The sequence below is a fragment of the Heterodontus francisci genome, unplaced genomic scaffold (assembly GCF_036365525.1).
Source record: "Heterodontus francisci isolate sHetFra1 unplaced genomic scaffold, sHetFra1.hap1 HAP1_SCAFFOLD_61, whole genome shotgun sequence".
Taxonomy (NCBI): Eukaryota; Metazoa; Chordata; class Chondrichthyes; order Heterodontiformes; family Heterodontidae; genus Heterodontus; species Heterodontus francisci.
In genome coordinates, this window is record NW_027141441.1 from 7,709,877 (window position 1) to 7,734,846 (window position 24,970).

The 24,970-nt window shown below is 46.5% G+C and overlaps 1 pseudogene; it reads right to left on the reverse strand.

Moving 5' to 3' along the window:
* Window positions 1–669: 669 nt before the first annotated feature.
* On the reverse strand, window positions 670–24,970 carry LOC137363445 (histone H3-like; annotated as a pseudogene).

The window sequence follows — 24,970 nt, forward strand, 5'->3', positions numbered from 1 at the left end:
ATCTAATACTGTATGTAATTTTTGGATTGGCAATGTTTAGATGAATCTGCACTATTGGAATTTATACTGCATCTTTCAATTTCACGGTGTGGGTGAGTTCTGAACTGGTATCTAATTTGTGTCTCAGGTTACAGTATCTTTCAGCACCTTTGAAGCTTTCACTGTAAAAAATGTTGGACTTGTATGTCACTCAAGGTACACTATGGGGATATTTAAACATCCTTTATCATGGGTGTGAGCTTTGGGTATGGTATTTAATTTAAATATCAGGCTATATCATTCGGTCAGATTCTGTGCCATTCAATCAGTACCGTGGGCCAATTCTATCTGATATTTAATTGCTAGCTAAGTCTTCATTATATTTAGACTGACACATTGCATTTCAATCTGCTAGTGGGTGTGATTTTGACCTGGGATTGAGGTATCTGACTGTCAATGGGACTGAATTGGGGTGAAATGGAAACAACCTCTTTCTCTCCTGCTTTGTTTGATTGTTGGATTGAAAATGTGCCTCTGGAACTTGGGATCAATGTGAGCCTGACGACTTCTGCAGTCTGAGACTAGGGACCTGATGAACTGTCTGTGCCTCTGTACTCTGAGTGATAATGTACCTACTGTGTGAGAGAGGAGCTGGCTGCACAGTTCCTTGTGCCTCAAGTGCAGGAACCATCACAATTCCTTCAAGTATCTGCCTGCATGAAGAAAAAGTATATCTTATAACTCAAGAACAGATGCGGTGCAAAATATCAGATGAATTAAATTTCTCAATGAATAATCATTAATAACAGCCACAAATGTAGACCAGTGTCAGTATCTGCCTCCACCGAAGTACTGAAGCTCCCAGCTCCTGCATCACAAGTGTTCTGGGCAGATCCATAGAGTCATAGAGTCATACGGCATAGAAACAGGCCCTTCAGCCCACCGCGTCCATGCCGACCATAATGCCCATCCATACTAATCACACCTGCCTGCATTAATTCCATATCCCTCTATGCCATGCTCATTCAAGTACCTGTCCGGATGCCTCTTAAATGTTGCTACTGTTCCTGCCTCCACCACCACCTCAGGCAGCTCATTCCAGATACCCACTACTCTTTGTGTGAAAAATTTACCCCTTTGATCCTCTTTAAACCTCCTCCCTCTCACGTTAAATCTATGCCGTCTAGTTTTAGTCACCCCTACCATGGGAAACAGACTCTGGCTGTCCACCCACCTATGCCTCATAATTTTATATACCTCTATCATGTCTCCTCTCAGCCTCCTTTGCTCCAGGGAAAACAGACCCAGCCTATCCAATCTCTCTTTATAACTCAAGCCCTCCAAACCAGGCAACATCCTTGTGAATCTTTTCTGCACCCTCTCTAGCTTAATCACATCTTTCCTGTCGTGTGGCGACCAGAACTGCACACCGTACTCCAAATGCAGCCTAACCAACGTTTTGTACAACTGTAACATGTTGTCCCAACTCTTGTACTCAATGCCTCAGCCGATGAAGTCAAGCATGCCATATGCCTTCTTCACCATCCTGTCTACCGGTGTTGCTACTTTCAGGGAACTATGTACTTGCACCCCAAGGTCTCTCTGCTCAACAACACTCCCCAAGGCCCTGCCATTCACTATATATGTCCTGCCCTGGTTTAACTTCCCAAAATGCATCACTTCACACTTGTCTGCGTTAAATTCCATTTGCCAATCCCTTGCCCACTTTCCCAGTTTATCTATATCCTGTTGTAACATTAGACAACCTTCTTCACTGTCCACTATACCACCAATTTTGGTGTCATCTGCAAACTTACTAATCATGCCCCCAACATTCACATCTAAGTCATTAATATATATGACAAACAGAGGGCAAAGCACCGACCCCTGCGGCACACCACTGGTCACCGGCCTCCGATCGGAAAAACAACCCTCCACTACCACCTTCTGCCTCCAATCACCAAGCCAATTTTGTATCCAATTTGCTAGCTTACCCTGGATCCCATGTGTTCGAACCTTCCGGACCAGCCTATCTTGCGGGGCCTTGCTAAAGGCCTTGCTAAAGTCCATGTAGAAAACGTCCATCGCTCTGCCCTCATCAATCCTCTTGGTCACCTCCTCGAGAAACTGAATCAAATTCATTAGACATGATTTCCCACGCACAAAGCCATTTTGACTATCCCTAATCAGACCATGCCTTTCCAAATGCATATAAATCGTGTCTCTCAGAATCCCTTTCAATAACTTTCCCTCCACTGATGTAAGGCTCACCGGCCTGCAGTTCCCTGGCTTATCCCTGCAGCCCTTCTTAAATAAAGGCACAACATCAGCTATCCTCCAGTCTTCCGGTACCTCAGCCGTGGCTAACGATGATACAAAAATCTCTGCCAGGGCCCCAGCAATCTCCTCCCTTGCTTCCCATAGCATCCTAGGATACACCTGGTCAGACCCTGAGGATTTATCCACCTTAATGCACTTCAAAACCTCCAACACCACCTCCTTTGTAATGTTGATATGCTCCAGGATATTGCTGTTCCCTCCCTTGAACTCACTAGATTCCATGACCTTCTCCACGGTAAATACGGACGAAAAATATTCATTTAAGACCTCGCCCATTTCCTGTGGCTCCACACATAGATTGCCACACTGATCCTTAAGGGGACCTACTGTCCCCCTAGCTACCCTCTTACTCTTAATATACTTATAGAATCTTTTAGGATTCTCCTTTATATTATCTGCCAGGGAAATCTCATGGCCCCTTTTCAAAGAACAAAGAACAGTACAGCACAGTAACAGGCCATTCGGCCCTCCAAGCCTGCGCCGATCTTGATGCCTGCCTAAACTAAAACCTTCTGCACTTCCGGGGACCGTATCCCTCTATTCCCTTCCTATTCATGTATTTGTCAAGATGCCTCTTAAACGTCGCTATCGTACCTGCTTCCACCACTTCCCCCGGCAGCAAGTTCCAGGCACTCACCAACCTCTGTGTAAAGAACTTGCCTCGCACATCCCCTCTAAACTTTGCTCCTCTCACCTTAAACCTATGTCCCCTAGTAACTGACTCTTCCACCCTGGGAAAGAGCTTCTGACTATCCACTCTGTCCATGCCGCTTATAACTTTGAAAACCTCTATCATGTCGCCCCTCCACCTCCGTCGTTCCAGTGAAAACAATGAGTTTATCCAACCTCTCCTCATAGCTGATGCCCTCCAGACCAGGCAACATCCTGGTAAACCTCTTCTATACCCTCTCCAAAGCCTCCACGTCCTTCTGGTCATGTGGCAACCCTCCTAATTTCCTATTTCCTTCTTACGTGTCGTCCTAAATCCCCTATACTCCTCCAGGGACTCACTCGATCCCAGCTGCCTATACCTGACATGTGCCTCCTTCTTTGTCCTGACCAGACCCTCAATATCCCTCGTCAACCAAGGTTCCCTAAACTTGCCAGCCTTGCCCTTCCATCTAACAGGAACATGCTGGCCCTGAACTCTTCCTATCTCACTTTTAAAAGCCTCCCACTTGCCAGACGTCCCTTTACCTGTGAACAACCTCTCCCATTCAACTTTTGAGAATTCCTGTCTGATGCCATCAAAATTAGCCTTCCCCCAATTTATGACTTCAACCTGAGGACCAGTCCTATCCTTTTCCATAACTATCTTGAAGCTAATAGAATTATGTTCACTGGTCCCAAAGTGCTCCCCCACTGACACATCAACCACCTGCCCATCCTCATTTCCTAAGAGGAGGTCGAGTGTAGCCCCTTCTCTAGTCGGGCCATCCACATACTGCTTCAGAAAACTATCCTGGACACATTTAAAAAATTCTTCCCATCTGATCCCTTAGCACGAAGGCAGTCCCAGTCAATATGAGGGAAGTTAAAATCACCTATTATTACAACCCTATAAGTCCTACACCTATCTGTGATTTCCCTACCTATATGTTCCTCCACTTCCCTCTGACTATTGGGGGGTCTATAGTATAATCCCATCAAAGGGATCACCCCTTTCTTATTTCTAAGTTCTACCCATTTGGCCTCACTGGACATTCACCCCGGGATATCCTCTCTAAGTACTGCCGTGATGACTTCCCTAATCAATATTGCAACTCCCCCTCCTCTCTTACCTCCACCTCTGTCACACCGGAAGGATCGGTACCCCGGAACATTGAGCTGCCAGTCCTGCCCATCCCTCAACTACAATTCCGTAATAGCTATAATATCACAATCCCATGTACCGATCCATGCTCTGAGTTCATCTGCCTTACCTGTAAGGCTTCTTGCATTAAAATAAATGCAGTTTATCCATCCAGACAAAACACTGCACTGGGATTGTTCCAACTGCTCTATGCTCTACATATATTTCCAACCATCTTGCTTCATATGAATGAAAGATAAATAAAGTCCGATATGTATATCTCTCAATTCCTTTCTCCCCATACACTTGTTCCACCTTCCCTGCATCGATACTATTTGCCTCAACATCTCCCTGTGATAGCAAATCCCAGCTTCTAACCATTCACTACATAAATACATATTTCATGAATTCCTCATTGGTTTTATGAATGGCGATTTTATATTTTTGGCTCTTGTTTCACCACAAAAGTAAACATGCCTCCTTGTACTTTATAAAAGCCGTTCATTATTTCCTCACTTTTTTCATTTGTTCATGGGATGTAGGCATCACTGGCTATGCCAGCATTCATTGCCCATTCCAAATTGCCTTAAACAAAGTGGTAGTGAGCTGCCTTCTTGAGCCGCTGCAGTCCTTGAGATGTCGGAACACCAACAGTGCTGTTTGGAAGGGAGTTCCAGGATTTTTACCCAGCGACAATGAAGGAATGGCGATATAGTTCCAAGTCAGGATGGTTTGTGGCTTGCAGGGGAACTTGGTGTTCCCATGCATCTGCTACCCTTGTCCTTTTAGGTAGTAGAGGTTGCGGGTTTGGAAGGTGCTGTCGAAGGAGCGTTGGTGAGTTGCTGCAGTGCATCTTGTCGATGGTACACACTGCTGCCACTGTGCATCGGTGATGAATGTTGAAGGTGGCGGATGGGGGCAATCAAACAGGCTACTTGAGTGTTGTTGGAGCTGCACTTATCCAGACAAGTGGAGAGTATTGCATCACACTCCTGACTTGTGCCTTGTAAATGGTGGACATGTGTGGGGAGACAGGAGGTGAGTTATTCGCCACAGAGTTCCTAGCTGTTGTTCCTAGCAGACCTGCTGTTGTAGCCACAGCATTTATGTGCCTGGTCCAGTTCAGTTTCTGGTCAATGGTAACCTCCAGGATGTTGATGGTGGTGGATTCAGTGATGGTAATGCCATTGATCATCAAGGAGAGATGATTAGATTCTCTCTTGTTTGAGATGGTCATTGCCTGGCACTTATGTGGCATGAATGTTACTGCCACTCATCAGCCCAAGCCTGGATGTTGACCAGGTCTTGCTGCATCTGATCATGGGCTATCTGAGGAGTCACGAATGGTGCTGAACATTGTGAATATCGCCACTTCTGGCCTTGTGATGGAGGGAAGGTCATTGATGAAGCAGCTGAAGATGGTTGGGCCTAGAACACTAGCCTGAGGAACTCCAGCAGTAATGTCCTGTGACTGAGATGATTGACCTGAACAACCATAGCCATATTCCTTTGTGTTAGGTCTGACTCCAACCAGCGGAGAGTTTTACTCCTGATTCCCATTTACTCTAGTTTTGCTTGGGCTCCATGGTACCATACACGGACAAAGGCGGCCTTGATGTCAAAGGCAGTCACTCTCACCTCACAATGCAGTGTTGCTTTAACCCGAAAACAAAAGCAAAATTCTGCAGCTGCTGGAAATTTGAAAAAAAAACAAAAGTGCTGCAAATACTCAGGCCTTCAGGCAGCAAATGTGGAGAGTGAAACACAATTAAGGTTTCAGGTCTGTGTCCTTTCATCTTACGATATGTTTTATGTCCCGGTATGTAAGGTCAGGTGATAGGCGGGGTATAAAGAGCAGTGAGCCGAGGCCCGAGACCAGAAGCAGTGACAGTGTCGGTGGCGAGAGGAGCTGGGGTACAAAGAGCAGTGAGCCGAGGCCCGAGACCAGAAGCAGTGACAGTGTCGGTGGCGAGAGGAGCCGGGGTATAAAGAGCGGTGAGCCGAGGCCCGAGACCAGAAGCAGTGACAGTGTCGATGGCGAGAGGAGCTGGGGTATAAAGAGCAGTGAGCCGAGGCCCGAGACCAGAAGCAGTGACAGTGTCGGTGGCGAGAGGAGCCTGGGTATAAAGAGCGGTGAGCTGAGGCCCGAGACCAGAAGCAGTGACAGTGTCGGTGGCGAGAGGAGCTGGGGTATAAAGAGCAGTGAGCCGAGGCCCGAGACCAGAAGCAGTGACAGTGTCGGTGGCGAGAGGAGCCGGGGTATAAAGAGCAGTGAGCCGAGGCCTGAGACCAGAAGCAGTGACAGTGTCGGTGGCGAGAGGAGCTGGGGTATAAAGAGCAGTGAGCCGAGGCCCGAGACCAGAAGCAGTGACAGTGTCGGTGGCGAGAGGAGCTGGGGTATAAAGAGCAGTGAGCCGAGGCCCGAGACCAGAAGCAGTGACAGTGTCGGTGGCGAGAGGAGCCGGGGTATAAAGAGCGGTGAGCCGAGGCCCGAGACCAGAAGCAGTGACAGTGTCGGTGGCGAGAGGAGCTGGGGTATAAAGAGCGGTGAGCCGAGGCCCGAGACCAGAAGCAGTGACAGTGTCGGTGGCGAGAGGAGCCTGGGTATAAAGAGCGGTGAGCTGAGGCCCGAGACCAGAAGCAGTGACAGTGTCGGTGGCGAGAGGAGCTGGGATATAAAGAGCAGTGAGCCGAGGCCCGAGACCAGAAGCAGTGACAGTGTCGGTGGCGAGATGAGCCGGGGTATAAAGAGCAGTGAGCCGAGGCCTGAGACCAGAAGCAGTGACAGTGTCGGTGGCGAGAGGAGCTGGGGTATAAAGAGCAGTGAGCCGAGGCCCGAGACCAGAAGCAGTGACAGTGTCGGTGGCGAGAGGAGCTGGGGTATAAAGAGCAGTGAGCCGAGGCCCGAGACCAGAAGCAGTGACAGTGTCGGTGGCGAGAGGAGCTGGGGTATAAAGAGCAGTGAGCCGAGGCCCGAGACCAGAAGCAGTGACAGTGTCGGTGCCGAGAGGAGCTGGGGTATAAAGAGCAGTGAGCCGAGGCCCGAGACCAGAAGCAGTGACAGTGTCGGTGGCGAGAGGAGCTGGGGTATAAAGATCAGTGAGCCGAGGCCCGAGACCAGAAGCAGTGACAGTGTCGGTGGCGAGAGGAGCTGGGGTATGAAGAGCAGTGAGCCGAGGCCCGAGACCAGAAGCAGTGACAGTGTCGGTGGCGAGAGGAGCTGGGGTATAAAGAGCAGTGAGCCGAGGCCCGAGACCAGAAGCAGTGACAGTGTCGGTGGCGAGAGGAGCCTGGGTATAAAGAGCAGTGAGCCGAGGCCCGAGACCAGAAGCAGTGACAGTGTCGGTGGCAAGAGCTCTGTTCAGTTCTGTGGACCTGCTTGACCAGCAATAATCGAAGTGTGACATCACAGGAGAGCCGGTAAGTGATTGGTGGGTATTTCTTCCATGTCTGTTTTGTTTTGGCCAAGTGATTTAAATCAGGAGATGTCATTACAGGTTAAGATTACAATTAAATGTTTTTTTTTAAATACTGCAATCCAAATTAATTAATTAAATAGAATAGAGATGGCTGGGCAGGCGATGTGTTACAGCTGTAGTATGTGGGAGCTGGTGGACGCCGATGCAATCCACGGTGACCACATCTTCAGCAAGTGTTAGCTGATTGAGGAACTTTGGCTCAGAGTTGATGAGCTGGAGTCCGAGCTGTGGACACTGCGACGCATCAGGGAGGGCGAAAGTTACCTGGACACTGTTTCAGGAGACAGTCACACCCCTTAGATTAATTACATACAATTTGGACCATGGTCAGGGACAGGAGGGTGTGACTGCGAGTGAGGCAGGTATGGGGATCCAGAATGTAGCTTTGGAGGAGCCTCAGCCAGTGCCCTTATCCAATAGGTACGAGATTTTTGCTTCCAATGTGGATAAGGGCACAGGCTGCAGGGAGGATGAGTGAACTGACCACCCTGGTTCAGAGCGCCATTCAAGTGGGGGGAGAAAAGAGAAATATTGTAGTCATAGGGGATAGCATAGTTAGGGGAATAGATACTGTTATCCACAGCAAAGATATAGAGAGTCCCGAAGATTGTGTTGCCTACCTGGTGCCAAGGTTAAGGACATCTTTTCCGGGCGAGAGAGGAATTTGGAGTGGGAAGGAAAGGATCCAGTTGTTGTGATCCACATAGATACCAACAACATAGGTCGGACTAGGAAAGAGGTTCTGCTGAGGGACTATGAGCAGCTTGAGGCTAAATTAAAAAGCAGAACCACAAAGGTAATAATCTCCGGATTACTATCTGAGCCACGTGCAAATTGGCACAGGGTAAATAAGATTAGAGAGGTAAATGCGTGGCTCAAAGATTTTTGTGGGAGAAATGAGTTCCAATTCATGGGACACTGGCACCAGTACTGGAGAAAGAGAGAGCTGTTCCATTGGGATGGGCTGCACCTGAACCATGCTGGGACCAGTGTCCTGGCGAATCGTACAACTAGGCTTGTAGATAAGGCTTTAAACTAAATAGTGGGGTGGAGGGTTCTATTGAAGGGAAGTTTATAAAGTTGAAAAGTAACGAGAGAACAGAGGTGCAGGGTAGTGAAGGGGCATACATTAATCAGAGTGTGACCGGTAGGAACAGAGAATACAAGCATAAGAGTACAGTAGAAATTAGAACTAGAATAGGTAAAAATGGGAATAAGTCAAAGCTTCAGGCTCTTTATCTGAATGCACATCGCATTTGTAACAAGATAGATGAGCTGACGGCACACAGAGAAATAAATGAATATGATTTGATAGCTATCACTGAGACGTGGTTGCAGGATGACCAGGACTGGAATCTCAATGTTCAAGGATATTCGACGTTCCGGAAGAATAGGCAGAAAGGAAAAGGAGGTGGGGTAGCTTTGTTAAAGGAAGGGATCAGTGCAGTTGTGAGGAATGATATAGGTGTAATAGATGGTAATGTAGAATCAGATTGGTTGGAAATAAGGAATAGCAAGGGGAAGAAATCACGGATGGGAATGGTCTATAGGCCCCTGAGGAGTTGTGCCTCTGTAGGACAAAATATTAATCAGGAAATAATGGAGGCGTGCAAGAAGAACACTGCAATTATCGTGGGTGATTTTAATCTTCATATAGACTGGACAAATCAAATTGGCAAGGGTAGCATGGAAGACGAATTTGTAGAGTGCATCAGGGATTGTTTCTTCGAACATTGCAGAACCTAGCCAGGAACAGGCTATTTTAGACTTGGTAATGTGTAATGAGGTAGGATTAATAAGATATCTCGTAGTTAAGGATCCTCTAGGGGGAAGTGATCATAACATGGTAGAATTTCAAATTCAGTTTGAGGGTGAGCAACTGGGGTCTCAAACCAGTGTCTTCAACTTGAACAAGGGCAATTACAGTGGTAGGAAGAATGAGTTGTCTAAAGCAGGCTGGGAAAATAGACTACGGGGGAAGTCAGTCGATGAGCAGTGGCAGACTTTTAAGCAGATATTTCATAACACTCAGCAAACATTTATTCCGGTCAGAAGGAAGGACTCGAGGAGAACGATGAACCACCCGAGGATAACAAAGTAAGTTAAGGAGAGTATCAAATCAAAAGCAAAGGCAGACAAAGCAGCAAAAGCTAGTGCTAGGCCAGAGGAATGGGAATTTTTTAGAAACCAGCAGTGCATGACTTAAAAAATGAATAAAGAGAGAAAATTGATTGAGAGTAAATTGGCAAGAAATATAAAAACAAACAGCAAGAGCTCGGGGGCCTATAGACCACTCCAATGCGTGATTTCTTTCCCTTGCTATTCCTTATTTTCACCCAAACTGATTCTACATCACCATCTATTACACCGATATCATTCCTCACAACTGCACTGATCCCTTCCTTTAATAATAAAGCTACCCCACCTCCTTTTCCTTTCTCCCTATTCTTCCGGAATATCGAATATCCTTGAACATAAAAAGGAAGAGAGTAGCTAAAGTACATGTGGGACCCTTAGAGGATGAGACTGGGGAATAAATAACATGGAACAGGGGAATGGCAGATAATTTAAGCCAATATTTTGCATCGGTCTTCACGGTGGAAGACACTATAAACATCCCAACAATAATAGATGAGCAAGGTGTAAATGGGAGGGAGGAACTTGTAACAATCTCTATCACGAGGGAAAAGGTGCTGGACAAACTGATGGGACTAAAGACAGACAAGTCGCCAAGAACTGATGGCCTCCATCCAAGGGTTTTAAAAGAAGTGGCTGCAGAGATAGTAGGGGCATTGGTCATAATATACCAAAATTCACTGGATTCCGTAGGGTGCCAGCGGATTGGAAAACCGCTAATGCGACGCCCTTATTCAAGAAAGGAGGGAGACAGAAGGCAGGAAACTATAGACCAGTTAGCTTAACATCTGTCATTGGGAAAATGCTAGAGTCCATTATTGAGGAAGAAATAGCAGGACATTTAGAAAAACATAATGCAATCAAACAGAGTCAACATGGTTTTATGAAAGGGAAATCATGTTTGACAAACTTGTTAGAGCTCTTTGAGGATATAACAAGCAGAGTGGATAAAGGGGAACCAGTAGATGTAGTGTATTTGGATTTTCAGAAGGCGCCACATAAAAGGTTATTGCACAAAATAGGAGCTCAGGGTATTGGGGGTAATGTGTTAGCATGGATTGAGGATTGGCTAACACACAGAAGGCAAAGTGTCGGGATTAATTGGTCTTTTTCAGGTTGGAAAGCCGTATTTAGTGGGGTGCCACAAGGATCAGTCCTAGAGCCTCAACTATTTACTATCTATATTCATGACCTGGAGGAAGGGACAGATTGTAGAGTATCCAAATTTGCTGACGATACAAAAATAGGTGGAAAGGCATGTTGTGATGAGGACACAAAGAAACTGTAAAGGGATATGTTAAATGAGTGGGCAAAAACTTGGCAGATGGAGTTCAATGTGGGAAAGTGTGAGGTAATCCACTTTGGCAGGAAGAATAAAAAGGCAGATTATTATTTAGATGGAGAAAAACTACAAAATTCAAAATGCAGTTCAGAGGGATCTGGGTGTTCTTGTGCAGGAAACACAAAAAGTTAGCATGCAGGTGCAGCAAATAATTAGGAAGGCAAATGGAATTTTGGCCTTTATTGCTCAGGGGTGAGAGTTTAAAAATAGGAAAGTCTTATTACAACTGTACAGGGTGTTGGTGAGGCCACACGTGGAGTACTGCGTACAGTTTTGGTCACTGTATTTAAGGAAGGATATCCTAGCATTGGAGGCAGTTCAGAAAAGGTTCACTAGGCTGATTCCTGGAATGCAGGGGTTGTCTTATCAAGAACAGAATGAGAGGTGATCTTATTGAAACAAATAAGATTCTAAGGGGGCTTGACAGGGTAGATGTTGAGAATATATTTCCACTGGTGGGGGAATCTCGAACTAGGGGACATTGTTACAGAATAAGGGGGCACACATTTAAAACTGAGATGTGTATGAATTTTTTTCTCTGAGGGTGGTGAATTTCTGGAATTCTCTACCTCAGAGAGTTGTGGAGGCTAGGTCACGAAATGTATTTAAGGAGGTGGTAGATAGATTTTTTGAAATCTCAGGGAGTGGAGGGTTAAGCGGAGCAGGCTCAAAAGAGGAGTTGAGGCATGGGAGAGATCAGCCATGATCTTATTGAATGGCAGGCCAGGCTTGAGGGGCTGAATGGCCTGCTCCTCTTCCTACTTGTGCTCAGTTTGCAGTAATGGAAGACTATGTCTTCCATTTTTACCATTTATGAGTTTTGTGGAGTAGTGTGTAACATGTAGCTCAGTCTGCAATCTAACATTATTGAGATTAATTCTGTACTTTACTATCAGGTCCTGTTTGTCTTTCCCATCTGACATAGAATTTGTAGTTCAGGCTGCACTCTTGTGAGAATGACACAGTGCCTTGCAATCTGATAGTGGGTGTGATTTTGTGCGGAGATTGATGTATCTACCTGGGACAGAGTTGGGGTGAAATGGAACCAACCTCAGTCTGTCCTGCGCTGTGTGACTGTTGGATTGAATAAATGTGTCTGGAACTTGGGATCAGTGCCGGTCTGACTACGTTTGCTGTCGGTGATTGTGGAACTGATGTCTCTGCTCTCTGTGAGTGATACTGTACTTACTGTGTGTGAGGAGCTGGCTGCACTTCCTCTTGTGTCGAGGAATCACGACATTTATTCTGCTTCCATCAAGTATTTGCCTGTAGAAAGGAAATGTATTAATTATAATTCAGGAAGAGATGTGGTAGAAGATACAAAAGTGACCAAAACAATTTTTCAATTAATAATCATGATGAACAATCACAAAGGAAACCCAGCAACACAAACAGAGTCAGTGTCTGATTCCACTGCAGTCCTGCAGCCCCCAGCTACTGCATACCAGGGGCTTTGGCCATTTTACAACAATTAAATGACATCCAGAAACAATCCACTGGGCCATGAATAGGACTGACCGACGGAGCAGGGACTTTTACACAGGTCAGATTTCCAGTTCCCGCTCCCATGGTCTAACCGTTCAAGCGAAACCAAACAGCCGCTGTTTAAAATGTGTCCTTCACACTTCTCACCTGGTGCCTATAATAGATTCTCTTTGTGTAACTCCCCACATCCCACTGTCCAATAACAAACTATGGGATTAGACTGGATTGCTGCCTTTGCATTGGTGTGGATACGATGGGCCAAATGGCCTAATTCTGTGCTGGAACTTTTTGATGTTTCTGTTTGGTGAATTCTTTCAGAAATCTGCACCTGCGCTCCCCTCCCCCATCTACCTGTCATGGGGCAGTGCAATGGTTAAAGAATGGAGGGTTTCATCAACTGGATGGTGACGTATATTTAATATAACAGTGACGTGCTGTCTACTACACCACAGAGCCATTCACAGACAAAGCCCAACCACCAGCTCCTTCTCACACACAGTCCGTACATTATCACACACACAGCGCAGAGACACAGACAGGTCATCAGTTCCACAGTCTCAGACAGCAGAAATCGTTCCAGAGACACATTTTCAATCCATCAATCAAATAGAGCAGGAGAGACAGACGTTGTTTCCATGTCACCCCAACTCAGTACCACTGACAGGTAGATACATAAATCCCAGTCCAAATTCTCTCTCACTATCAAATTATCACTGTGTCAATCCCACAATATTGCAAGCGAATAATGCAAGGCTGGATTTCATCTATTTTAACGCAAGGCGTCTTACAAGTAAGGCAGATGAATTGAGGGCTAAAAACAAGAAATGCTCAAAATACTCAGCAGGTCTGGCAGCATCTGTGGAGAGAGAAGCAGAGTTACCATTTCAGGGCATTTGGGGCAGCACAGTGGTTAGCACCGCAGCCTCACAGCTCCAGCGACCCGGGTTCAATTCTGGGTGCTGCCTGTGTGGAGTTTGCAAGTTCTCCCTGTGTCTGCGTGGGTTTTCTCTGGGTGCTCCGGTTTCCTCCCACATGCCAAAGACTTGCAGGTTGATAGGTAAAATTGGCCATTAAAAATTGCCCCTAGTATAGGTATGTGGTAGGGAAATATAGGGACAGGTGGGGATGTGGTAGGAATATGGAATTAGTGTAGGATTAGTATGGATGGGTGGTTGATGGTCGGCACAGACTCGGTGGGCCAAAGGGCCTGTTTCAGTGCTGTATCTCTAAATAAAAAAATAAAAGGTCAGTGACCCTTCTTCAGAACTCCGAAGATGAATTGAGGGCGTTGATTAACACATGGCAATATGATATTGCTATCACGGAAACATGGTTGAGGGAAGGGCAGGACTGACAGCTCAATATTCCAGGGTATAGAATCTTCAGGTGTGACAAGGACTGGAATGGGGGCAAGGGGGAGGGGGAGGGGGTGGGGTGAATGTCAAAGAGGAGGTGGCATTGCACTATTGACCAAGGAATCATTTACTACAGTAAGGAAGGATGATATATTAAAAGGTTCTTTAAATGAGGCCATATGGTGAGAACTTAAAAACAAAAATGGGGCAAGCACTTGTCTGGGAGTGTACTACAGGCCTCCAAACAGTCAGGGAGAGATAGAGGAGCAGATATGTAGGTAAATCTAAAAGGGGTGTAAAAATAATAGGGTAATAAGAGGGAATTTCAACTTCCCCAATATTAACTGGGATAGTCGTAGTGCAAAAGGTTAAAGGGGGTGGAATTCTGAAAGTGCATTCGGGAGAGCTTTTATAGCAAGCACGTAGAGAGTCCTGCAAGAGAAAGTGGTACTGGACCTAATCTCGGGGAATGAAGCCGCACAAGTGGTAGAAGTGTCAGTGGGGGAGCATTTCATGGATAGTGACCATAACTCTAAGATTTAAGGCAGTTATGGAAAAGGACAAAAATGAACTGGAAATAAAGGTACTGTTTTGGGGGAAGGTCAATTTCAATATGATAAAACAGGATCTGGCCAAAGTGGACTGGGAGCAGCTACTTCTAGGAAAGTCTACATCAGACCAGCGGGAGTCATTTATAAAGGAGATAGTGAGAGTTCAGGGCCCACAAGTTCCCGTAAAGATGAAGGGGAGGACCAACAAGTTTAGGGAACCCTGAATGTCAAGGGATATCAAGGATTGAATAAGGAAAAAAAAAGGCTTATGGCAGATTCAGAGGGCTGAAAACAGCAAAGGCCCTCGAGGAGTATAGAAAGTGCAGGTGGGGGTGGGTACATTAAAAAAAAAAAAGTAATTAAGAGAGCGAAGAGGGGGCATGAAAAAACACTGGTGGGCAAGATAAAGGAAAATCCCAAGGCATTTTATAAGTATATTAAGGGCAAGAGGATAACCAGGGAAAGAGTAGGGCCCATTAGGGACCAACGTGGCAATCTGTATGTGGAGCCGGAGGATGTAAGCGAGGTTTTGGTTGGTTACTTTTCTTCTGTGTTCACTATGGAGAAGGACGATGTTGGTGTAGAGATCAGGGAGGGGGATTGTGATATACGTGAACAAATTAGCATTGAACGGGAGGAGGTGTTAGCTGTTTTAGCGGGCTCAAAAGTGGATAAATCATCAGGCCCAAATGAGATGTATTCCAGGCTGCTATGTGTGGCAAGGGAGGAGATTGCAGGGTCTCTGACACAAATTTTCAAATCCTCTCTGGCCACAGGAGAGGTGCCAGAGGACTGGAGGACGGTGAATGTGGTACCATTATTCAAGAAGGGGAGCAGGGATAAACCAGGTAATTACAGGCCAGTGAGTCTAACATCAGTGGTAAGAAAACTATTGGGAAAAAATTCTGAGGGACAGGATTAATCTCCACTTGGAGAGGCAGGGATCAATCAGGGATAGTCAGTATGGCTTTGTCAGGGGGAGATCGTGTCTAACAAATTTGATTGAATTTTGTGAGGTGGTGATTAGGCATGTAGATGAGGTTAAAGCAGTTGATGTAGTCTACATGGACTTCAGTAAGGCTTTTGATAAGGTCCCACATGGGAGATTGGTCAAGAAGGTAAGAGTCCATGGGATCCAGAGCAATTTGGCAAATTGGATCCAAAATTGGCTTATTGGCAGGAGGCAGAGGGTGATGGTCGAGGGTTGTTTTTGCGATTGAAAGCCTGTGACCAGTGGTGTACGCAGGGATTGGTGCAGGGACCCTTGCTGTTTGCAGTGTACATTAATGATTTAGATGTGAATATAGGTGATATGATTAGTAAGTTCGCAGATGACATGAAAATTGGTGGGTGTCGTAAATAGTGAGGAGGAAAGCCTTGGATTATGGACGATATAGATGGGTTGGTAAGGTGGGCAGAGCAGTGGCAGATAAAATTTAATTCTGAGAAGTGTGAGGTGATGCATTTTGGGAGGACTAACAAGGCAAGAGAATATACAATAGATGAAAGGACCACAGGAAGTACAGAGGGACATTGGTATACTTGTCCATTGAACACCGAAGGCAGCAGCACAGGTGGAAAAGGTGGTTAGGAAGACATATGGGATAGTTGCCTTTATTAGCCGAGGCATAGAATATAAGAGCAGGGAGGTTATGATGGAGTTGTATAAAATGCTCGTTCGGCCACAGCTGGAGTACTGTGTACAGTTCTGGTCGCCACACTATGGGAAGGATGTGATTGCACTGGAGAGGTTGCAGAGGAGATTCACCAGGATGTTGCCTGAGCTGGAACATTTCAGCTGTGAAGAGAGACTGGATAGGCCATGGTTGTTTTCCTTAGAACAGAGAAGGCCGAGGGGGGACCTGATTGAGGTATAAAAAATTATGAGTGGCATGGATACGGTAGATAGGAAGAAACTTTTTTTCCCTTAGCAGAGGTGTCAATAACCAGGGGGCATGGATTTAAGGTAAGGGGCAAGAGGTTGAGCGGGGAATTGAGGAAAAACCTTTTCTCCCAGAGAGGGGTTGGAATCTGGAACACACTGCTTGAAGGGGCGGTAGAGGCAGGAACCCTCACAACATTTAAGAATAATTTAGATAAGCACTTGAAATGCCATAGCATACAAGTCTACAGGCCAAGTGCTAGAAAATAGGATTAGAAAAGATAGGTGCTTGATGGCTGACATGGACACGATGGGCTGAAGGGCCTGTTTCTATGCTGTATAACTCTGACTCTATGACTAACCTCAGCTACAATTTAAATACATATAGAACTGGCACGTGGTTCCAGTTTCAAAGTTACAGAATTAACCTCAATAATGTACTCTGAGATTCAGGTTAAATACCAGCTAAATATTTACACGTTATGAGTTTAGAAGTTGCAGTATTAATTCCCATAATGTATTTATTTTTATTTAGAGATTCAGCATTGAAACAGGCCTATCGGCCCACCGGGTCTGTGCCGACCAACAACCACCCATTTATATTAATCCTACATTAATCCCATACTCCCTACCACATCCCCACCATTCTCCAACCACCGACCTACACTTAGGGAAATTTACAATGGCCAATTTACTGATCAACCTGCAAGTCTTTGGCTGTGGGAGGAAACCGGAGCACGCGGCGGAAACCCACGCGGTCACAGGGTGGACTTGCAAACTCCACACAGGCAGTACCCAGAACTGAACCCGGGTCACTGGAGCTGTGAGGCTGCGGTGCTAACCACTGCATCACCCACATTTGGACACTAGTCCATATCTCAACTGCATAATCAGATTGAGAGATTATGAAAAACAGTATAACCTAAGATACAAACTCAGATTCCAGTTTAAAACTTATCTGGATTGTGGAACTAAAAGATACAATATAAATTTGATTTGTCTAGTGAGCTATAAGTTTTCTACCAGTCCAAAAACCACATATAGTGTCAGATGGAAGATACTGTACAGTTCCAGATGTATAGGGTCATTTTACATGCAAGTCCAAAATTCTCACTGTCCGACTGAATGACACTGATCAAATTGCTTCGTACAGTCTGAGTTACACTTGCACACCAATCCGGTATTAGATTGTAGGATACATTATCTTTCACTATTGTGTTCACAGTGACAGATATTTAATAACAAGCAAAACCTCAAACGTATTGTCTGCTTAAAACCGACCACATCAGTGGCCTGTTGCTGTGCTGACATTTTATGTAGAATGAATCCAGACTTGCAAACAGTCCCAGGGACAGAAGATTATATAATGAATCCCATACTCATACAGAGTACCAGACACTGCCAGATAGAGAGTGATGCTGAAACACATGCTCAGTGCCAGGTGCTGAAAGGCATCGGTTGATGACTGCACTCACTCACAATTCCTCAGCCTGAGTCATCTAAAGCAATCTAACACACAAATAGTAGCACTGAGAGATTGAGAAAGAGTCCAAAACTCACATGGAGCACTCGATGCTGACAGATACAAACTGAAGACTATACACACATGGATCTAGGATGAGCTAACTCACAGGAAACAGAGAGTGGGGATAAATTGGGCATTTTCATTTTCGCAATCTAACTAATGGAGTGCCACAGTGATCAGTGCTGGTGCCTCAACTATGTATGGTCTATATTAATAACTTACATGAAGCGATCAAGTGTATTGTTGCCAAAGTTATGGATGTGACAAAGATCGATAGGAAAGAAAGTTATGAAGAGGATAAAGTGTCTGCAAAGAGATATAGATAGGTTAAGTCAATGGGCAAAAGTTTGGCAGCTGGAGTATAATGTGGGAAAATGTGAGGTTGTCTAATTTGGCAGGAAGAATAGAAAAAAAGAATATTACTTACATAGAGAGAGACTGCAGAATGCTGCTGTACCAAGGGATCTGGGTGCCAGGTACATGAATTACAAAAAGTTAGCATGAAGGTATAGCAAGTAATTAGGAAGGAAAATGGAATGTTGGCATTTTTAGCAAGGGGAATGGAGTATAAAAGTAGGGAAGTTTTACTATAACTGTCTAGGGCATTAGTGACAACCCAACTAAAGGACTCCATACAGTTTTGGTCTCCTTACTTAAGGAGGGATATACTTGCATTGGAATCAACTCAAATAAGGTTCACTAGGCTGATTTCTGTGATGAAGGATTGCCTTATGAGACAATGTTGAGCAGGTTGGGCCTATACCCACTGTAGTTAGAAGATTGAGAGGTGATCTTATTGAAACCTATAAGATTCTCAGTGGGCTGGACAGGTAGATGCTGAGAGGATGTTTCTCCTTGTGGGGGAATGTAGGGGCGAGAGTTTCAAGCTAAGTGGTCTTCCATTCAAGAAGGAGATGAAGAGGAATTTCTTCTCTCAGAGGGTTGTTCATCTTTGGAATTCTGTTCCCCAGAGGACTGTGGAGGCTGAGTCATTGAATCAAGGCTCTGTTCGACAAATTTTTGATCTACATGGGAATCAATGGTTGGGAATCAATGGTTATGGGCGCAGGCAGGAAGGTGAAATTAAGGTCACAATCAGAAGAGCCATGATCTTATCGAATGGCAGAGCAGGCTTGATGGGTCAAATGGTCTATTTCTGCTCCTATTTCGTATCTTATTATATTCTTACACACACTTGTACACACACACACACAACCAGTGTGTGGCAGATCCAGAATTCATCTCACTTTCATACACAATACCAGTGACTGAAAGGTACAGAATCAATCCCACAGATGCATACAGTACCACCGACAAGTACAGGATGAATCCCATGCTCACACACACCACTAGGTATTAAAAGATACATGTGATTCCCACTCGCACATGACAATATGAGACGGAGTTACAGAATGATTTCCACATTCACATAGAGCACCACTGACTGCTGATCAATTCATCCCACAATCTCACACACTACCAGAGGCTGAGAGATACAAAATTAATCCCACACTCCGATGTAGTAGCAAAGACTGACACATACAAAATCAATCACAAACACTCCTACAGTACCACTGGGAGATTCAGTAACTGCCAAAATTACCAGAGACTGACAAATAAATCGTGAACTCCTACATATTGTGAGATGCTGACACAGATAGCTTGAATTCCACACATACAGAACCACTGACAGATTCAGAGTCAGTCCCAAATTCACGTACCATCCCAGAGACTGACAGATACAGAATGGATGTCATACTCAAACACAGTACCAGAGTCTGACAGATAGATAAGGAATCCATACAGCACCAGAGACCGAGAGCTACCGAATTACATAACATGTGCAAACACAGTACCACAGACTAAAAGCAGTGGAATTAATTGCACATTCACATGCAATAGCAGAGACACAACGACAGAGAATCATCAATAAGTGTCCTCCCACCAACAGCCAGGACATTTCCAGGGAGCTGTACACAGGGAGCGGCTCTTTCAATATCAACTGGGGCCGGAGGATCTTCGTGAAATATCCTTCCTGATTGCAGGAAGGGTGTTTGTGATTGGTTGCAAATGTTTATTCTGATTGGATGAGGAAAAACACCAATTAGAGAATTACAGTTAAAAAACCTTTATGACATCACTCCCAATCACCCAATCACAATCTTTACTTTCCCCCCATCCCTCATTAGCATAGAGCTGTGGGATTGTCTATTTAATCTGCACTCGGAAGGGGTTTGGTTTATTTCTGTGTCTGAAATTGAATCTGAAGATGCCTGAAAAGAAGAAGGCAGCTCCGAAGAAGGGCGCCAAGAAAGCCTTAAATAAACCGTCAGCAAAGGGCGGCAAGAAGCGGAGAAAGTCGAGGAAGGAGAGTTACTCCATCTACATCTACAAAGTGATGAAGCAGGTTCACCCCGACACCGGCATCTCCTCCAAGGCCATGAGCATCATGAACTCGTTTGTGAACGATATTTTCGAGCGCATCGCGGGTGAGGCTTCCCGCCTGGCCCATTACAACAAGCGCAGCACCATCAGCTCCCGGGAGATCCAGACCGCCGTGCGCCTGCTGCTGCCCGGGGAGCTGGCCAAGCACGCCGTGTCGGAAGGGACAAAGGCGGTGACCAAGTACACCAGCTCCAAGTAAAACTGCACAATGGACTGAAAAACAGATCAAACACAACGGCTCTTTTAAGAGCCACCCACAATCTCTCTGAAAAAGCTGCATCCGAACATCTCGATTAAATTATTTTAAAACAATGTATAACATAATAACGTTCCCACTGCTGTACCTGTGTCTTCTGTCCCATAAACTGTACACGGACACATAATCCGCTCATCCGCCTTCGCTTTTTTGCTAAAAGCTGTTATTATTGCACAGCTCCTCAATGACTGCATTAACAGCTGTTTTTAGCTGTAAAGGTCAGACCTTAGTCCCTTCACTCTATTCCTGAAATGTGAACTGATTCATCGTTTTATTCACAGCAACTCGCCGGAACAGGAACAGAGCAGATTGAGCAGATCCGGCTTCCTCTTTTCAGAGAAGGACACTGGGCTCTGATTGTAGACTAAACTGAGTGTTTTCCTTCAGGGAAATGCTATGAACAGGGATTTATTCCCAACTGGAACAGTTTGTAAACGATTGCAGAATGAACCACAATTTACACAACATTTTTAAACCGCGCTTGTGATTGGTGACGGAAAGAATTGAATAAAACAAAAAAAAGAGAAGAGATTTGAAATCTTTGACTAAGGATGACATTTATTTTAATCCGCTCTTTTCCGAGAATGAAATTGGCGGGCTTTGTGAAATTGACAAATTCTCTGCTTCTGGTAGTGTGGCGGGTAAATCCCGCCCTCTTCCGTTTGTCAGTGCCCTGATTGGTGAAGAATATAGGCAAATGAGGTGAATTAAGTACCGACCAAGGAGATGAGTTCTCAGTCTATAAGTACAGTAAATGCTGCGGAAAATAACCATTCTTCGTCAAGGTATTTGTGAGATTGTTGATATCGCACACCTACATGATGGACGTGCTTTCCAAAATGGGGTTTTGGGAGGGAATCTGCAATTGGATCCAACTGCTCTACACAAACATCAGTAGCGCAGTGTCAATCAACGGGTGGGAATCTGAAAGTTTCCCGATCAAATCTGGAGTCAGACAGGGCTGTCCTCTGTCCCCGGTCTTGTTTGTTTGCTGTATTGAACCCTTTGCTGAGTCTATTAGGAAGGATGCGAGCATAAGAGGGGTGACAATCCCAGGCAGCGGAGGCACTCAGGTCAAAACCTCCCTGTACATGGATGACGTCGCCGTCTTCTGCTCGGATCCGCTGTCCTTGTGCAGACTGATGAGCATCTGCGACCAGTTCGAACTGGTCTCGGGAGCCAAAGTTAACCACGGCAAGAGCGAGGCCATGTTCCTTGGGAACTGGGCTGAACGATCCTTTGTCCCCTTCACCGTCAGGTCAGATAACCTGAAGGTGCTGGGGATATGGTGCGGAAGGGCCGGGGCGTGCACCAAAGCATGGGAGGAGCGAGTAGCCAAGGTACGACAAAAGTTGGGCATGTGGGGGCAGCGATCTCTCTCCATTGTGGGTAAGAACCTGGTCATCAGGTGCGAGGCACTCACGTTGTTGCTCTACGTGGCGCAGGTCTGGCCCATACCCCACTCCTGCGCCGTGGCAGTCACCCGAGCCATTTTCCGCTTCGTCTGGGGATCTAAAATGGACCGGGTCCAGAGGGACACGATGTTCAAATCTCTGGACAAGGGCGGGAAAAATGTACCCAACGTGGCCCTCATCCTGATGACCAACTTCGTGTGCGGCTGCATCAAGCTATGTGTAGATCCCCAGTACGCAAACTCCAAGTGTCACTACGTGCTGAGGTTCTATCTGTCCCCGGTGTTGCGAAGGATGGGCCTGGTCACATTGCCGCGGAACGCACCATGCAGTTGGGCGGCGCCGTACCACCTATCCTTCGTGGAGCAGTTTCTGTGGAAAAACACCTTTGACCACCGGTCCATCAGGCAGTGGTCTGCACGGAATGTCCTCAAGGCCCTACGGGAAAAGGAAATGGTGGATCCTGTCGGATGGTTCCCCGAGCAGACCGTCAAAGTCATTTGGCGGAATGCCTCATCACCAGAACTTTCAAACAAGCACCAAGACGTAGCTTGGCTGGTGGTGAGAAGGGCCCTCCCCGTCAGATCCTTCATGCACACCCGAAGTCTCGCCCCCTCCGCACAGTGCCCCCGCGTTGGCTGTGGTGGGGAAGAGACGGTCGCCCACCTCCTCCTGGAATGTGCCTTTGCAAAGCAGGTGTGGAAAGAGATGCAGTGGTTTTTGTCAAGGTTCATCCCAAGCAGCTCTGTAACACAGGAGTCTGTGCTCTACGGGCTGTTCCCAGGGACGCACACTGAGACAAACATCAACTGTTGCTGGAGGACTATCAATTCGGTGAAAGACGCCCTTTGGTCTGCCCGAAACTTGCTGGTCTTCCAGCGCAAAGAGTTGTCCACCACCGAATGTTGCAGACTGGCACATTCCAAGGTCCAGGACTACGTGCTGAGGGACGACCTAAAGCTTGGGGCAGCCGCAGCAAAGGCTCAATGGGGAAAGACCACAGTGTAAGGTTCCCCCACCAAGCTGGACTGAGGGGCTGGAACCATGGGAAGCCCCTCGAACTGTATCGTTAATATTCTCAATTGCTGTAAATGTAAAACTGTAATTGACATGACAATTGTGAAACGGAAGGGTTGGGAAGAAACTCATGACATTATTGAAAGAAACTGATCTCTTTTGCAATGTTTGTATTTTTTCGTGCTGTTTGGAAACTGTTTGGCAATGTAATTTTTACACATTTTTATGAATAAAGTATATTATGGAAATAAAAAAAAAAGGAAGAGGAAAGACCAGCGGGAAAGCTCGGGCCAAGGCCAAGTCTCGCTCCTCCCGGGCTGGACTGCAGTTCCCAGTGGGCCGTGTTCACAGACTCCTGAGAAAGGGTAACTATGCTGAGCGTGTGGGTGCCGGAGCCCCGGTCTATCTGGCTGCTGTGCTCGAGTATCTGACCGCTGAAATCCTTGAGCTGGCCGGGAACGCGGCCCGGGACAACAAGAAGAGCCGCATCATCCCCAGACACCTGCTGCTGGCCGTCCGCAACGACGAGGAGCTCAACAAGCTGCTGGGAGGAGTGACCATCGCTCAGGGTGGGGTGCTGCCTAATATCCAGGCCGTGCTGCTGCCCAAGAAAACCAGTGCTCAGAGCTCCCAGAAAAAGTAAAGCGGCCAAAATATCATCTAATAAACCAAAGGCTCTTTTCAGAGCCACCCACAGTCTCTGTGAAAGGGCTGGTTACTGTCAGGAGGGAATCAGAGATGGAGTTATTGTAACAGTGGATTGACCTGTTTCGCATGCAGACAGTTTCAATTCTGTTTTTTCTCTCTCTCCGGCTTCTCAATGAGAATTTGCTCCCGGAGCAGAGTAAATGCAGGAAGAGCCCATTCTCGGGCTGTATGTTTCTCTCCTATCCTGATCTGTTCAGACCGCACTGTCCCCAGAGGACGGAATCTGAGAGTTGCTCACACACGGGAGCTGAGTCCATTGCAGCGCTTTAATATGTGCCTTCCCCCCCGGCCCTCCCTATTCTCCGGACACAAAGCTGTCTACTCCCCCGGCGGCGGGAGAGTCGGGGATTCTCTCCCCGCAGTGTCAGGGTTTGCAACCCAGGGGAACTGGCGGTTCGAGTCAGTGTGACCGAGCTGCCTTCCATGTCCTGTGTACCGATCTCCAAGGGATTCAACTATTAGCGAACTCATTGGGTAATGTTTGTAAATAACCCTCATGTGAACGGAGCTGGCTCCATTAATGCCTTCCAAATAAAACTGGGATCCATTTCTTTTCCCCAAATGTCAGCTAACGGATCCCAGGAGCAGGGTTGAGATTGTGCTGAACAGCAATGAGTCTCCGGTAATGCTGCTTTCTAAATTCCAGATCAGCTCTCAGTCCGACAGGCCTTTCGGGAAAGTGATGTGACAAAACAGAAACCATGTGACCGCCCCTCAAATCTAATGTGTTTGATGATGAACAGAGATGGAAGCTCTTTCCTTTGCTGATTTGGTGGCTCTGAAAAGAGCCCTTGTTACACTTGTTACTGAAGCCGGGTTTTCGGCGCGTTCCCCGCGGATGCGGCGGGCCAGCTGGATATTTTTGGGCATGATGGTGACTCGCTTGGCGTGGATGGCGCACAGGTTGGTGTCCTCAAAGAGCCCCACCAGGTAAGCCTCGCTGGCCTCCTGCAGGGCCATGACGGCCGAGCTCTGGAAGCGCAGGTCTGTCTTGAAGTCCTGAGCGATCTCTCTGACCAGGCGCTGGAAGGGCAGTTTGCGGATGAGGAGCTCAGTGGATTTCTGCTAGCGGCGGATCTCCCTCAGAGCCACACTGCCGGGTCTGTAGCGATGAGGCTTCTTTACTCCACCCGTGGCTGGAGCGCTCTTCCGGGCCGCTTTGGTAGCCAGCTGTTTGCGAGGAGCTTTCCCTCCGGTCGATTTACGCGCTGTCTGCTTTGTCCGGGCCATTTTCTCAACGGATTCTGCACAATCTGAGACACACAG